Raw genomic sequence first — 13,724 nt, 5'->3', positions numbered from 1 at the left:
CCACATTAGGTTTAGCTTATGAACATTTATTTTTCAACTGGTAGATGGGGGAGCGGCTTCAGAAAGCCCCTTAAAGAAATAGGATGATTCCTTTCAAAGTGACGTAGATTACCTACATAATGTCTTAGACACATAAGGTAATTATAGGTACTCAAAGGACATAGCATGACTGAGAAATGTTTAATATGAGATGGATGAGGCTAACCAAAGAATAAGCAAAAGACACCTAAAGTCCTACAAATCATAGTTTTCATATATGTTTTCGCTTTTAAAATAGTGTTCCACTATCAACAAAGACTTCATTAACTCTCTTGAAAGTCTTAATAATGATTCTCGGAGATCATGCTTTGGTGTTATGGTTATAGTATTCAAATTTAATTTTCATCGGTATCATTGTATGGACCTCTTAACATTGTTTTCACCCCCTTGTATACATTGGTAACAAAATTTTGAGCAACTATTTTGTATTAATGATAAGAAATATATATGAATAGAAAAATGAAATTCCAAAACAAGGAAAAGGTATTTTATCTATGGATAGGTTGGAATTAACACTCAATTCAAATTTTATGAAAATGATTTCTTATATCATCTTTGTGAAATAGCGGTCTTAAAATCGATAAAGCATGAATGCATCATTTTTAATAACTTAAGAAAAAAGGAAAGATGTCATCAAATACTCCCCTAAGTATTAAATTTGATTTATGAAGATGTCCTTTCCTCTTTTGAAAATATTCTTCCATTATTTAAGCATTACAACTGAACAAGATCCTTGAATCTTTCTATGTCTTTGCAAAATAGAAAATTGGTACCAGAATTCTCAATACTGGTTAGATGAAATATGGTACTAAAAAATTAGTATGCAATACTAGATAATGTTGTTATGCAATAATTTCCAACTTTACCTACAATTCCAAACATAATGGTCATAAATTTCTTTATTGAAAAGAAAATCTAGAAACATATATAGCTAAAAAGAAATAATAAGTGGGAAAGAAAAGTAATAGTTGAACCATGTTGCAATTGGAAATAAAACTATGTGGAAATCATTATAAAAATGATGCGTCGCTGAAAGAGACCCCAAAAAAAATATGCAATGGGAACATAGATCTCCCATTTTCAACTAATTACTTTTGGCTATTAACATCCCTACTTATTGAAAACAAATGAGAAAGATGTTGCACTATATGTTATAACTAAACTAACTACTATATGCAACATTTATTTATTTATTTATTTATTACCCTACTCTACTTGAGAGAAATAAATTCCTTTCCTTAAGTATAGGAGTATTTCCAATGTAGCCATGTGTGTAATAGATTTACAAATGCATTCATACTCAAGTTTAAAATATAATATTCAATGCATACCTGAGTATGAAGAACCAGTTACCTTAATGATGATTTCAAGAAGGAAGAATGAAGGAGTGGTATGGCCTTATAGTTTCTAGAAACCAATTTTCGATAAAATGAAAATGCTCTTGGTTTACCTCGTTATTTGGATCATTTGGCATATCCTCCTTTACCATGCCATGGAGATCTTCTATTATGAGATGAATATCCACTTGTGTGTCTTGACACCCTCCTCCCACATGTACCCAAGCAACCAGCTAGTTGGGGTAAACATGTGACAAGGAGCCACTATGATATGATTCGACCTCCTAAGTCACATTAAGGAAGTCGAACTGATGGAAACATACCATACAGACAACCAACATCATCAACAAAACCATCAGAAGAAGAGTTAGCCACTCAGATAGCTTATCCCTAGGTCCCACTGTTGTTTTACGTCTCTTAGGCCATAGTATCTCTCTTGCTATTGGAAAAGTAGTGACAAGCAACCTAAAATGACTCTCGTAGGACTTCCTACTAATGACTATGGACCAAAATTGTTAGTGCTATGTGAGTGATTCTAGGATTAGAGCCACCTTTTCAAGCCCAGAGCCCAAGTCACTATCCAGAACTAATCCATCTCTTCAATTTAGTAAAGTAATAGGGAAATGAAAGTACTAAAGTGAATACTTGTTCAAGACTTTGACTTCATCTCTATTAGCCATGACAAGCATTTCGTCAAACATATCATCGACATTTAATCTAAAGGTGTAAATAATTGAGTTAAGAGTAGGAATCTCATATCTGAGAATGTCTATAAACCATTTTTCCCTTATGTCATTTGCTATATTATTATCTATTAGTTAATAGACACATTATCCATTCACATACAAGTAACAACATGATGAGAGCCACTAATGGTTGCCATCATAAAATATGTAAATAAATAGCATAATACGGACATAAATACCAATGAAATCATAGCCATATAAACCATATATAACCCATCATAATATTCATAGATATGTGAGGATAAATAACCTTTCATTAATGATGCAAAATCGAAACCTAGGATGGGACTTCCATGTTCCGCCTGACCATAGAATGGCTAACCCAAATCTCTCTTCAACAATTCACCCCCATGCCATATTCCAAGTATGAATGTGGGATCTCATAGAACACATCAATCAAAAACCATCTAGGGCTTCCAGAGGCCATCCACCACAGCCCATCAAACATTGATTCCACCTCATGATCGGACATCACAAACCATCATCGGATGAGTCTCTACCCCAACCTTCTAGGGGTCTAGAGTGTTTGTTCCAAATCGACATCCAGGACTAGTATATCAACCCACGGTTGTTGTCGGGCTCCAGAGCATTTGTCCACCCAATGCTTCCATGACTAGTAACTCAAACAATATATTTTACTGTGCTTCTAGAGAATTTTTCAAACTAGGGCTTCCAAGACTAGTAACTCAACCCACCAAGGGCTTCCATAGCATTTGTCCAACCAGGTCTTCTAAGGCTAGTAACTCAACCCAAGCTCTTACAAGGCTTCTAGAGCCTTCACCCAACCAAGGTTATGGGACTAATAAATCAACCCAAGAGATTATAGGGCTTCCAGAGAATTTGTCCAAACAAAGATTTCAAGAACTAATAGCTCAACCCAAGCTAAGGAAACATGAGAACCAACCAAAACAAAACAATGGAAATAAACCCACATTCACCATGGCTATCAAGAAAATGGCAAGGCTAGGCAAATCCATTATCAGTTCAGTCAATCCTCCATGCGAGTGACAGATAATGACCAAGAAATCACATGCATGTGCCATGCATGCCAAAACTGGTGAAGAAAGAATACATGCAACTGGGTACCTACAAGAAAATCTGATGTAGTTATTGATCTTGATTCCAACTTCTGCTTTCCTTCTATTCCTTTGCCTTATTGCTAAAAAAATCCAATTATGCCATAGCCTCCTAGATTGCTACAAGAAAACTCTAAGTATCCAAGAGTATGAGAGAGAGAAAATAATTAGAGAATGTGCTCCAACATTGATTTGACCAAGTCCTAGCCTACATCCTGCCAAGTGTTCCTCAGAAGCCTTCTTATTGATGAGGCCTCTATTTTCTTCATTTTCCATTATTTTCCTTCAATTTCATCCTCACTTGCAACCTGTGACCTTTGACCTTCCTTTTTTCCTAATTTCCATTATTTTCATAAATAAAATGGTAATTAATGCCTCATGAAATTCCAAAACCTTTTCCATTAGCTTTGTCAGTTTCCTTAGCCATAATAACTGAATCAACATCCATTATGATGCTTCCCACACCATTTAGTTTGGAATACCTATCCCATCATCCATGGTATCTATATTTTTACATGAGTTTTTAAATAGGGTTGTGTTGTATTGTTCAACAACCCCCATTTTAATATATTATAAATTTCCTATGAATCTTATTATATCAAAATAGGGACTCTTTATTTTTTAAAAGCCTTTGATTTTATTTCTTTAAAAAAAAAAAACTAAAATATAGAAAATCATTACAAAAACAAAAAAAAAAAACAAAAGAAAATTGTTAATAGAATCCTAATAACCAAAGTTTAATACTTAGTCTTTTTAATTAAAACCCAAGTATTAAACGTGGATTATCAAAAAACCAAATTTTAAATAGCCCCTGAGACCAAGGCTATACTTAGGCTTTATAAAAACCTCAAGTATTAAAAATATGGGTTATTTAATTAAAAAACAAAATAATTGGAATTTTTTAATTCCCAAAGGTTTTATTCTTTATAAACTCTGACTCATCCAAAATCATGCATCAAAAAGTTCCTACGGCAAAGACTTTCCCACAAACTCTGAATTTGAAAATGTGATTAACCCCAGACTCGATGAAAATGTTAATACAATTCTATTCTTCCCCGCCTCCATGGTTATCACAATAAACCAAAAAACTTAAGTCTTAGCCTTAACTGATTGCGATACGTGATAAAGCCCATACCTACCGAGATTATACAATCCATTCCATAAATCTCCTACGTTCATGGCCATCGTAGTTACCAAAGGGTCTTGCCTCAGGCATTAACTGATTGCAATATACGATATACATGGACCCGCCAAGATTATAAAATATAGTTAAATTAATATCATTTCGTGCAATCACAAAGTTCCAAGAGTCATGCCTCATTTGAATTACGATTGCAATATCTTGCCTCATGCCTTAAGAGATTGCAATATGATGTCATCAGTGACATCATTCACCATGTCACCATTCCACATAAATCTGCCATGTCACCATCATGTCATCCCTTATATCATCCCTCATATCACAAATCGCAAGTCTTTCGGCCACCTACTAAAGTCTACCACTCCTTAACATTGTGATATAAAAGCTTGACTTGCCTTGTTTTAATAAACAACTCGGATCTTCCTAGATCAACGGCGGAGAAGACTTCAAACCCCACTGTGCTCAATTTAAGATTCTCAAAGGGAGGGGGTGGAAAAGTGGTTTTTCTTCCAAACCATATATCCATGCATCACTCCTTTTTTCTTCCATACCCCCATCTTCACAAACCACTTACCACTTTCAACCACCTCCGAAAAACCGTTAGCCATCCACCTTTCCGTGATTGCGATTATGATTTTATTTGAAGTACTCCCCGCCTCCAAGCGATTGTGACTACTCTTATCCCTACCACTGGTCTAAAAGAGATATGTGATAGTACCATAAAGTCCACCTCTCTTACCACAGACCTCACTCTGCATTCTTGTCCATGATGTTTGTGTCGGGATTTATTATGCTCTACATTTTTCGATATTTCCTCCAAAAGTGATTTGTTTCAAATGAAATTATCTTATCAGTCTCATTTATTTTTAACTTATTGTCGTGGGTGAGATCACCCTAGGGTCTTGGGTTGAAAAATCCAATAGATCGGAGGGCAAACAACAACAAGAAATGCTAAGGAAAACAACCTAAATTCTTATTCTACTGAACTATACAAGACTGTCCTTACAAGGAGGTCCTATGTTTGGGTAGATCCCGCAGGGTGCAAACCCTCAACTTTTCCTAATGTAGCATGTTCATGATATTTACCTTAGATCATATAAATTAATGAACAATTACGCATAAATATAATATTCATAAACAAATTACAATATAAATCAATGCATAAACACATTTAATATTAGGATGAAAACAAAATTTCTTTATTGAAGTAAGCTACAAGAAAAGTGGAGAAATATGACCTGAGTCTTTCTCCAGCTCCAAGATAAACCGTCCTTTGGATTCGTCCTTTCCCAGCCTCAACAACTTCCTCCATGGTCATACACAAGGATATCTCAAGAAAGAGGAAGGATATCTCCAACAAGGAAACAAGGGTTTCCTGAAGCTTTGGGGAGTGCAGGAGGCACAGGGATTTCATCAGACTTGATTAGGGTTAATATCACTATAGTGTTAATATCTCATATCTTCTCCCCTAAGGCCTTCCCATGGAGGTTTATTTTTACTTCTCCAAATTAATTTTTTCAGTTGGGAAACAGTTGGGCCACAAGCTATAGGAGGTGAGTAACAAGAAAAACCCATAAATTCCACCTGAAATTAAGGAAATTTTTTATTTTTAAGTGTTTTAACACATGTACGTGGGTTGGGTATATGCTTACCCACATGTACACACTTTTATCACAAGGAAAAGTAGTGTATAGGGATCAAAAACACTATTTTTGAGATTTTGGACCATGTTTGGAAGGAAGGGTTTCCCGAGGCCATAATCAGAGCATTAGATCTACCAAGAGTGGTAAATGGTTCTATAATAGATTCCCCCTAATATATGAGGTTAGAAGGCATACATGATGGCCGAAATGTATTAAGTGTATAATCATGCCGAGACGAAGGAGGAGTTCACCAGAATTTAGCCTACCAAGCCAACGAAAGAGATCAAAAAGAAATTTCTGTATGAGGTGGGCATACCCATGGTCAGAAATAGTAAAGCATGTCCACATGTCAAGTACAAAAGAAAATCCAATATGCATAATAGATTGTCTGATCATAAACCAGAAAGTACCTGTCAGAATATCATATTTAAAGAGTTGACCAATGATGCTAAAGTATGAAGCTAATCACTGAAGTCAAAAAATTGATCCAAATAGTACCAATTCAACATGGTGGAATAAATGGTACTACACTACAACTTAGGTGCCAACATATAAGATGTCACTGTAAGGAATTGCATCATATAATGGGGATGGTGTCAACTAGCTGAAACATGAGCAACTGACAATTGAACCAAGACATGCTAATGCAAACCCAAGGTCTTCACCAACCACCGTGGTACATTTCTACACAATGGGAATAAATGGTCTGACATTGACCATGTGAGAAATCATTTTATTACCTGTCATTAAGGCATACTATTAACAAACGTGAGAGCTCTCACAAATAATGATGATGAGAGTCAAGGTACCTAGTACAATCTAACAAGTGCGAATAAATGAGTTGTAGTTGAACACTTGGAAGAATCTATCAATTAGGAGACAATGTTTGTTTCCCACTGTTGATAGTGAAGGAATCTACCACTGATGACTACAAACCATAAGGTACTACCAAATGGACTCTAGATGTCTTTCGTAGAGCAAGGAGCTGAAGTTGATGGGAAAAGATCCACTAGAAGGAAGGCATTAAGGCATCCTTCGTTAGTCTAACATGATTGTAGCCTATAGGCCAATAATGTGGAAGGAATCAAATGAGCGAAGATGTAGTAACCCAACCAAGTCACATTTCTGGTGTACACAAGATGTAGGTAGCACATGATAGAAACCCTCTGAAACAACAAATAATGAAAGCTGACACAGAGATGAGGAATCCACCAATAGGGTCAAATGGAAAACAAGTCACTACACGAATCCAATTGTGTGACAATGAAAGATGATGTTGAATACAAGACAAACCACTTAGTCAAAGACCCATCATACTGGTCGATTCTAAGGACAAGGTGCCTTATCAATAATGAAAATATGACTGGTGTGCAGCTCTAGATCTACCCTCAGAGAAATTTGTCGTAGTCGATAAGAGAAAGGCCCACCAACAAGAATTTAATGTAAACCTTCTCAAACTAGAACAAAAACTAGACCAACATAGCTGATGTGATGTCGAACAAGACGTTAGCAACTAGGGATGGCCGACTGAAAAATAGGCCAAGGGACACCACAAAGAGGACAACTTAGGTTTACTTCCCTTGAATAAAAGCATGACTAAACTGTGACTACATGGAAACATACGATAACTTTGTATAAGTTTTACATGCAAGAGGCATAAGCAAACTCTCCATATGATTGGAAGAGATAACCAATCGAAGGAGTACTGACTCAATAACAAGGTCAAGGCTCCCCTAAGTCAAACTAAAGCCCATCCCAATGGAGAAAAGACTTAATTTTTTGAGTGTTTTGTTCAAGGGTGACACAACTGACTCTAGCTGCCATCAATCATGGAAATAATATCCCATTCCCGCTATTTTTTGGGATATATTTTTTGTTGTCTTTTCATTTATATGAAACCTAAGAAAGAATAAAAGAATGTATAGTATAGTGGAAATAATGAGTGTCAAAAAAGCATATGTTCTAGTTCCTATGAGGAGAAAATTCCTATGATCAATGAAAGGTGGCGAAACTGGTCAATGGCGCTCAAAGGAATGTTCTTTCCATGAGTAAAAGGGTGTGTCAAGTTGCAGAGGCTAAGTGATTGCAAGGTAGATTTTGCAGAAGACATGGTCAAAAAGTTGGCTTAAACACGAGTCCAAGTGAAGCCGGCTCAAGGCCAAAAGATGCAAATGGGGCATATGCAATGTAGCAATACAACTCAACACAAAGGAGCCTCTAGGGTATAAAGCAAGAAAATAGTGAAGAAAAACAAGAATGAGTCTCCAATGCATAAGTCATGGTGGGACTATAGAGGACTCCCAAGCTTACTCAATATAGCAGCATGGGAAACAAATGTCAGTGAGGATCTAACTGAGATGCCCATATAAAGGTTGGCTCTACCATTATGTCGTGACTTTAAAATTCGGCAAGTGAAAATGGTTTGTGAATCAAGACATGATGGGGTCAACCCTATGGCAAGAAATATTGTAGTATGGAGGCTAGTATGCAAAATGCAATGGAAAGTGATATTCCCTAACCTATATGCTAGTAAAAAAATGATACCTACCATGACAGTTCTGTAGTCATGGGACCGAAGCGATTTCTCAAAGAAGTCTCCAAAATATCCTATAAGGATAACCCATTCCCGACACTCCAAGCCAAAAGGTCGAAAAATCCATAAGATAAAAATCAACTTTTGAAAAAATAATTTTCATTTTTCAACCTATATAAGGAATTTTTGACTCACATTTTTTTAATTTGTGTTTTGAGGAAGGAGTTGTGAATAAAAAATCAAACAAACTTCCTCTGTCAAATTCAACCATTCAAATTGCTCCAAAACATCCAGGTAACCCTTTAATCATTTTTTATACTTTTTATATTTTTTTTCATAATTTTGACCATAGGAAAATATGTTAAAAATTTCAACTCTACTTACATGCAGGTTGAATATAACACCCATATACGAGGGCCCTACACATGACTATGTAAAAAGGGAACCCGCGTGTGCATGAGTAAAAAAAAATTAAACATGAATTTAATAATTTGAAACATATTTTTTGGGAAGGATGACAATTAACTGGCGTAAAAGGGAGCAGAGTGCTCTTCATAACCAAGTGAGGGAGGATCAAAATTCCCTAGATGCTTTGAGAGGTTGTGGTTTGTTAAAATTAGTTAAAATTCCAAACATGAAGGCGAATACTTGATTGCTTGAGTTGTTGATTCATTACTAGAGTGTAGAATATGACACATTCATGATTAATTAGATTCCACTGAGGATTGATATAGAAGACATTTATTTCATTATAGGTCTTTCTCTAAGGGGAGAGAGTTCATTCTATTGGTAGGACGAGAGGTAGTCTTGGTGTAGAATACTACGTCTACATATACTGTCTAGGCCATCCTTAAAAGGTTGGAAGTTAGATTCCAATCAACCACGTAGAGAGTTTATCATTGAAGATCCTCCTATTTACCATTGCCAGGGTAAATGGTTATGCTACTTTACATCATGCTTCACGTGTATCCATGATCCTAGCATTGGATTGTCTCACTACTGTCTTTGATTGGTGCACCCCTGTATTGACTAGCATGAAGAGCCAACTCACTTCCATTCATAAAGGTCAGACAAAAAATTTCAGATACAACACTATCTTATGCTCGTTCTTCTTTGAGAAAGTACATGGGCTTCTACCTAAGGTATTATATACCATTAGTAGCCCAAGAGATCTGCGGATGGGCATATGGGCTGACTTGATGAAACACCTAGGGGGTGGTGAGGTCTCCAAGACAGCTTTTGATTATCAGCTTTTCCTTTGGTGGGATCAATAGGTCATTGCAGTTGACGACTACCCCTACGTCGGAATGGATTTTCAGGGAGATCTGGATCTAGTATTGCCACCAAATGTAGCATGGGGTGACATAGGTATAAATGATTTTTTAATTTTTAAATATTAAGAATTTTTTGGATTTTCAATATAAATGAATTAAAAATCTCTTTGAAGAGACAAGGCACTTACAAAATATATTGATCATCTTTAAGATGTGGCACTAGTGAGACCTAATGGATTTCCTTGACATAGGCATGAAGAGATGCTAAAGGGGCTACAACTAAGACTGAGAGAGTTCTCCATGCAATCCAGAGGAACTTGGTGAGATTGACTCACTAAGTAACCATGATAGCCATAAAGTACTTACCAGAGGAGATGCAGCGGCGTGCGGTAGGAGTACCATGGGACTGGATGAGACTATTTTGGCTTGTGGCTAATGTCATCATTTACTTTCTAGCTGCTCATCTTGAGTAGGATCATTAGATAGATAATCAGATCCCTTTTTGTGATTTAGATATGATGATGGGCATAAGTCCAAATTTTTTAGGGCATCTTGCCCCAATTTTTGTATATTATTTTTGACACCAACACTCTATCTATATACAAACGAATTTAAGATGATCATATATTCAGATGATTGTTTGATTATTTTTTATGCTTTTAATTCGACGAATGATTTATATGTCAGTACAATGCTTGATTAGAAATAGAATCTACTATGGAATTTTCTAATCGTGGAATGTGAACAAATTTTATGTAAACAAATGATCATTGAAATAATTGCACTCTCAAAATTTGGCAATACAAATATGGATATTGTACCTGATAGAGGTTATTCAGTTGAGATACCACTAGTTGTGAGTCTAAATAAACCACTAATGAATCAATATCAAGAGATATCGCTTAAAATAGTAGATTGATAACAACAATATATTCAACAATATTATTCAAATGGGGACTGATACATACTCCTCTTGAAACCATCAACTACCTAGATGGATAATAAATCACCCAAGCCATGGAAGAAAGGTTCCAGGTATGCGTACTCACACCATCGACAAACCCTAGATATATCAAATCGTCCACCAATACCTACTAAAGCATATCAAAAATATCGACATCACTAAAACTAATAGATAGATATGTACAAACATACAATATATACAAACAAGTAAGTGCTGGGTCGAAGCCTTAGCAAAGTACTTCTTAAGATAGAGCCCATTTCTTGGCTCTGCCAACTTATTTCCTTCAAATTCAATCAATTCATAAACTCCATTTGTAAAACTCGCTTGACAATAAAGGGACCATACCACATAAACCTAAAATTGCCTACCCCCAAGGTGTCTTTGTCTTGATCGTAGGCCAAGGCAAGGTCACCTTCAGAAAAATTTATAGGATGGACAACTCTATCATATTAAGAATTTACCCTCTTTTTATGGTCTTTGTTTATTGTGGCAATATCTCGACGCTGCTCGTCAAGATGCTCCAAATGAATGAGGTGCTCTTCGAGACTAGAAGTCTCTGGAAGAAGTTCAACAACTAGTTTAAGGGAAGAAATTTCACATTCAACGAGAAAAATAGATTCCAACCTTGTTACACAAAATATTGTCACCATGACTATTTGCAGTTAGTATGGGTCTACCATCACTTATACTATCCTCCTAAGAAAGTCTCAGACCTCAGCTCTTCATGTCAATCTTTGAAAATGAGAGAAAGACCTTAAAAATCAATAAACCTCTGGTTCCGCACTTTCTCTCATTGTTTCCTGCGGTTTCGCACCCGCTATTCATATTACCTGCGGACCTGCCCGCTCTGTCTCTAAAGGAGTGGGTGCAGACCCCTGTGAAATTCAAAAAGGCACAAGTTTATTCTAAAAAACTCACTTTGGGTTATTTCTAGATGATTCCAGAAGGAATTTTGACGTGGATGGTTCGCTCTTAGGTGGTTCATGCATCCCAAAAGAGAAGGAGCTAATCCCTTGATGAGAGGAGCTATCCCTTTGAAGGTGGACCTAGTAACTTCCCTCCATTACACTATAAATTAAGGCATTGGGCTGGTTGCTAGGGAGGTTAGAAGCTGAACATTTTTTAGGGTAAATGCTGGTGGAATTGAGACTTCCTAGTTAAGCTTGAGAGAAGAGATCACATAGCTTTTTGGCTTCATCGGGAAGATAGTGAAACTTGTCAAAGTAGAGGAGACTTCTTGTTGGACCCTGGGAGGAGCTTGTATAGCATCAAGGCACAGGTTGTAAAGTTCTTCTTTGATTTGAATTAATACAATCAAATTCATTTTTCTCAACAAATTGTCTTCTGTGATTTGTTTTATGAATTCCTTGATCATCATAATAAGTATGCTTTATGATATTGGCTTTTGAGGTGCTATTTGATTTGTGTGCTTGTTTGTGTTTGAAGATTTGCTATAATTGAGCTCATGTGGATCAAAGGAGCGAGGCTTCCACAAACTTGCATTGGACCCAAGGTAGGCCTAAAACACTTGTTTTCCTTTGTTTATAAATTGCATACTTAGAGAAAGATAGGATTTTATTGGCTTGCTTGTCACTATATATCATTAGATACTAGGGAGGTTGGTCTTGTCCACAAGAATGACTCATTCCGTGTGACAAAATGGCGACTCCGCTGGGGACTTGATTTCTTGATTTGCTTTAGTTTGACTTGAGAAACTGTGTTTTTTTTTTTCTATTTTTGGCTTGTTGTGTGTGGAATTGGGTAGATTTGGTAGATCTTGGATTATTTTTTGTTTTTCATACTTTTGGGAGAGGATCACACCCTCTGCTTGTAACACATTGTGGACCTGTCTGCACTTTTTCTTTACACACAGAGCGGTATCGCACCTGTGTGGTCTGCGGGCCTGCGGACCCTGTCAAAATTTTGGAAAACTTAAGATTTTCTCTTTTAGTCAGCTTAGTTTTTGTTTAGATGTTGTTATTCCCTGTCCAGACCTGCACGTGACTTTTCAAGGTCATTTCTTAGGTTAATTCCATTGGTGTTAGGGTTTTAGGTGAAATTCCTAGAAGTTTTGGTTGCCGGGATTGATTTTCATTTTGGTCTTGTAGTAGCTTAGAGCTTAGAAGCCTTCGAAGCCTCAGATCACCTTGGTTTTTACTGGCCTTCTTATGAGTCTGACCATTTGCAAAATCTACCTTTGTTGAAAAGTTTGGATTTCATTTTTAGAAAAGAAAACAAAAATTGGTCATTTTTTGACTGATTTGTTATTCTAGACAAATTAGTCCTTATTTTTCTTATAGCTAAGTAAAACATCCTTGAAAAGCAATCTTGTAAGATTTTGCTTCAAATAGTTGTTAAAATTTATAGATCTCAAGATTAGTTATTTCCATAGTTTTGAGTGTTTTATAAAAATAAAAAATAAAAAATCTATTTTGGAAAAAGTTTGTTTTTGTAGTATTTGAGTGTTTGAAAGGAAAGGGAAATTTTTGTGAGCATAACTAGTTGTCTCGTTTTGAGTGCAATGGAAAAGACAAAAAGCTCTTCTTTTGATTTGTTTGTTAAGGAAAGATTTGTGTTTACAAGCATTTGCATTCTCAACTCTTTCCTAGCTAGAAATTCATTGAAGGGAAAAGATTGCTTATCATCTTAAGTTCATTTTTTAGTGATTTCGAGTCGAGTCTTCACACCATAAGTTTCATCTCCGCACCTCTTGACTTAAAGAAAAAACCAATAAAAATAACGCTTAAAGTAAAATCTATCTAGTAATCTTTTTATTTCTAGGGCTCTATTACACCAACATAGCTTAGGCTAGTATCTTGGAGTAGGGAGTAATTAACTCTCCAAGATAGTAAAAGAAACAAGTAGTTGTATCTTGCGGTAGGAGAAAAATCCAATTGTTACATCTATGCTCTGGGAAAGCTCCTCTTAAAGGAGAAGCACGAGATCGTGTCCAAACCAGTGTGGGAATCAA

This window comes from Pinus tabuliformis, chromosome 7, assembly GCF_031772625.1.
Source record: "Pinus tabuliformis cultivar Carrire ecotype Pingquan chromosome 7, CPIR1, whole genome shotgun sequence".
Classification (NCBI taxonomy): domain Eukaryota; kingdom Viridiplantae; phylum Streptophyta; class Pinopsida; order Pinales; family Pinaceae; genus Pinus; species Pinus tabuliformis.
Note: the sequence above shows the minus strand (reverse complement) of the source record.